The sequence below is a fragment of the Lathyrus oleraceus genome, chromosome 6 (genome assembly GCF_024323335.1).
Source record: "Lathyrus oleraceus cultivar Zhongwan6 chromosome 6, CAAS_Psat_ZW6_1.0, whole genome shotgun sequence".
Lineage (NCBI taxonomy): Eukaryota > Viridiplantae > Streptophyta > Magnoliopsida > Fabales > Fabaceae > Lathyrus > Lathyrus oleraceus.
In genome coordinates, this window is record NC_066584.1 from 339,683,991 (window position 1) to 339,688,383 (window position 4,393).

The window sequence follows — 4,393 nt, forward strand, 5'->3', positions numbered from 1 at the left end:
AAACTTTGCATAAGAAGGTATTTGGGTGATGGCTTCTGTGAAAGGGATTTCTACATGAAGTTTTTCTATAACTTTAATAAATTTTTGATACTGTTTATTGATTTGGGTTTGTTTGAGTCTTTGCGGATATGGTATAGGTGGTTTATATGGCGGGGGTGGTACGTAAATTTTATCTTTAGGTTCTTCTCCTTTCTCTCGACCTTCCTGGTTTTCAGATTCCTCTGGTTCCTTTACTTTGTCAGGGGGTTTGGTACATTCCTTAGAAGTTTCGGGTTCACTTAATCTTGGGTTTGGTGGCTCATCATAAGCGTTCTCACTTCGTAGGGTAATGGCATTGGCTTGTCCTCTCGTATTTTGTTGAGGTTGTCCAAGGAATTGTCCTCCAGGTGTAGTCTGAGGGGCTTGGTTTAAAGCTACCTGAGAGATCTGGGTTTCAAGCATCTTGGTATGAGTAACTATTTGGTCAACCTTGGTTCCTAACTGAGTAATCAATTCGTTAACATGAATGTTTTGGTTCATGAACTCCTTGTTTTGTTGGGTTTGAGCGGTGATAAAATTTTCCATAATTTTCTCAAGGCTCGGCTTTGGTGGTACAGGTTGCATAGGTTGATTTGATCTAGGGGCTTGATAACTAGGTCCTGGAGGTGCATTATTTTGAATAGGGTTATTGTTTTTATAGGAGAAGTTAGGGTGATTCCTCCATCCAGGGTTATAGGTATTCGAATATGGGTTCCCTTGGGTGTAGTTCACTTGCTCGGAGTGGGTTTCGTTTAATAGACTACATTTTGCGGATTGGTGTCCTTGGGTTCCACATATCTCACAATCCGACGAAACTGCAGCTACAGTATTCGGGTTTATGCACATATGCTCGACCTTAAGGGCTAATGCGTCCATTTTAGATTGCATCATGTCTATAGAGCTTAGTTCATGCACTCCTCCTTAGGCTTCCTTCTTCTTAACTATCGCTCGTTCGACTCCCCATGATTGATGGTTTTGAGCCATCTCTTCGATGAGGGCACTAGCTTCAGGGTAAGGTTTGTTCATCAGAGCACCGCCTACGGCAACGTCGATGGTCATCTTTGTGTTGTAATGAAGTCCATTATAGAAGGTTTGAATGATTAACCAATTTTCTAAGCCATGATGTGGGCATGCTCGTAACAACTCTTTATATCTCTCCCAAGCTTCGAACAACGATTTTCCATGGTTTTGGGTAAATCTAGTTATATGGTTTCGAAGAACGGCGGTCTTACTCGGGGGAAAATATCTAGCAAGAAAAACTCTTCTAAGGTTATCCCAAGTCGTAATGGAATTGGGTGGAAGGGAATCTAACCATGATAGAGCTTTATCTCTGAGGGAAAAAGGAAATAATCTTAAACGTATTGCCTCAGGAGAAGCTCCATTGGTTTTAAAAGTATCTGCTAGTTGATGAAATATTTTTAAATGTTGGTTAGGGTTCTCAGTAGCGAGACCCGCGAATTGTCTCTGTTGCACTAATTGTAACAGAGATGGTTTAAGTTCAAAATTATTGGCTGGGATGATTGGGTTTACTATACTAGAACTAGGTTCTTCGTTAGATGGTTGAGCGAAGTCCTTAAGAGGTCTTTGGTTTTGATCTTCGGCCATAGCTCTCTTAATTCTATGAAAGAATAAACGTGCGCGAGCGTAACGTTCAGGTTCCGCCAGAGGGTTTACTAAGCTTAAACTTCTGGTGTTGCGAGTTCTTCGCATCGACCGGCGGGAAATAGCCTAAGTCTAAACGATATAACAACAGGAAAATGAAATTTGACGAAATTGGTCCCCGGCAACGGCGCCAAAAACTTGATGCGTTGTAAATCTTGATGTTCGCAAGTGTACAAACGCGTCAGAGTAATATAAAAGATTATCGAACCACAGAGACCAAGTGTCAATCTATCGTTATCTATTGTTATGGTGTTTATCAAAGGCAATTAAAATAGGTGTTTTTGTAATGTGCAATTGAAAAGTAAAGTTTTAAAATAAATTTAATTAATAAAGACAGGGTTGAATGTAATTCACATAATTAAATGATAATCCAAGTACTTGCTAATAGAACTACTTATGGGCAATGTTTCCTACTTTGAAAAGAACTAATTTAACAGGAACTGTCGCTTTCGCGTATTTAGAACCGAGTTGTACTCCCTAATCAAACCCACTTATTGTCACTTATAAAAAGGCGCGCATTGCGTTAGAGTAGTAAACCTATTTTTAAGAAATATAGTATCTTGAGTAAGTTGAAAAGTATTATAACCTGGATTTCTTAACCAAAAGAGGTTCTCACGAACCAGACTCTAAACTTATAAACGTGTCCGAAAATAGTTTCAAAATCTCTTTTCTTCTTGATGTTAAAAACTCCTAATGAACTAGACAAAGCGCTTTCGCTGTTTTTGAAATAGTTAAGAACAATTAAGTTTAAAAAGACATTGGACGGCTTTCGATCTTACCCAACGGAATTGAATTGCGGGAAAACTTAATTTGAAAGTTAGAATAGCCCTTTAAGTGTTTCTACGAACAATTGTACGGATTACTGGTTTAATTACGATCCTTACATTCTAGCCTTATAAATTTAGCTAGACATGGTAAAGTAAAAGTGCATTAAAATAAATAAAAGTAGTGTGAGTGCGGAAAGTAAATAATTTAAAGCGAGTGCGGAAAATAAATGAAAGTAGTGCGAGTGCGGAAAATAAATAATTTAAAGCGAGTGCGGGAAATAAATAATTTAAAGCGAGTGCGGAAAATAAATAAAGTAAAAGCGAGTGCGGGAAATAAATAAAGTAAAAGCGAGTGCGGGAAATAAATAAATTAAAGGCGAGTAATAAAAACCTGCTCCAATCGGAGGGCTGAGTAAATTGCAATGCGGAAAAGAAAATGGCGGCAGGATTAACTTCCTTCCAAAGTGCTCCAAACTCGAGTACAGACTCTATCACAGACTCAATTACACAATTGTGGTAACACTCCAATGCGAAGCGATTACCACTTTATAAAACTGAATATATGCCTAAGTGAAACAAAGTTGCTTCTGATTTCGCCTTGTTCCAACGTTCGGATCTTTGTCTGCTCTAAGTTTGGGTGATTGTAAAACTGAATTCGCATTTCTATTTATAAGCAAATAAAAAAGGTGGAATTTACTTGGATGCCCTTCAACTTGAAAATAGAGGAAACCGTTTTCCTCTTGTGGCGCCCACCACAAGGCCATGGCGCCCGCCACAAGCACTAAGTGGGGCGCCTTAGTGGAAGTGGTGGGAAAACGTGGGAGTTGATGGAAGTTTGAATTGGACACGTCACGGCTTGGACTGTGGCGCCCGCCATTGGGTAGGCCATAAGAGCAAAATGCTGATTTTTAGGGTTTTTGGCTCTTTTTCGCTCCTTTTCTCGATCGGGGCTCCTATTAAGGTAAAAACTTGAAAACAAAGGAAAACACAGTAATAACATAACAAAACGATAATAAAATAACTAGAATGCATGCGAAATCGGAGTCGAAAATACGTAAATTTTAGTGTGATCAATTGGCTTGGGCTGCTAAGCGTCTGCGTCAGTATATGTTGAATCATACCACTTGGTTGCTATCCAAAATGGATCCAATCAAGTATATATTTGAGAAGCCTGCTTTAACTGGGAGGATTTCCCGTTCGCAGATGTTGTTATCAGAGTATGATATTGAATACCGATCTCAAAAAGCAATCAAAGGTAGTATCTTGGCTGACCATTTGGCTCACCAACCAATTGAAGATTACCAGTCAGTACAATATGGCTTTCCTGATGAAGAGATTTTGTACTTGAAAATGAAAGATTGTGATGAACCATTGTTTGAAGAAGGGCCAGAACCCGGTTCCTGTTGGGGCATGGTATTTGATGAAGCTGTTAATCAATATGGAAATGGCATTGGGGAAGTGATCATTACTCCTCAAGGCACGCATCTACCATTTACAGCCAGATTGACTTTCAAGTGTACAAACAACATGGCCGAATATGAAGCTTGCATTATGGGGCTAGAAGAGGCCATGAATCTCAAAATCAAGTATTTAGATGTCTTCGGTGATTCGGCTTTGGTTATGAATCAAATCAAAGGAGAATGGGAGACAAATCAACTCGGTTTGATACCATATAGCGATTATGTGAGGAGTATTTCAACTTTCTTTACAAAGGTTGAGTTTCCTCATATCCCTCGAGATGAGAACCGGATGGCAGAGGCTCTTGCAACATTGGCATCAATGATTGTAGTGAAGTATTGGAATAAAGTTCCCAATTTGTCTGTGATGTGTCTTGATAGGCCAGCTCATGTGTTTGTTGTTGAAGATATTAAAGACGAAAAGCTGTGGTATTATGACATCAAATGTTTCCTTCAAAGTCAGAATTACCTGCCTGGGGCATCTTTGAA

General features: G+C 39.2%; 1 non-coding gene across 1 annotated transcript; it reads left to right on the top strand.

The window, feature by feature from the left end:
* Positions 1-1,132: 1,132 nt before the first annotated feature.
* On the top strand, positions 1,133-1,239 carry LOC127099910 (small nucleolar RNA R71). The gene has a single exon (XR_007794372.1). It is a non-coding gene; the product is annotated as a small nucleolar RNA R71 (small nucleolar RNA).
* Positions 1,240-4,393: the final 3,154 nt, after the last annotated feature.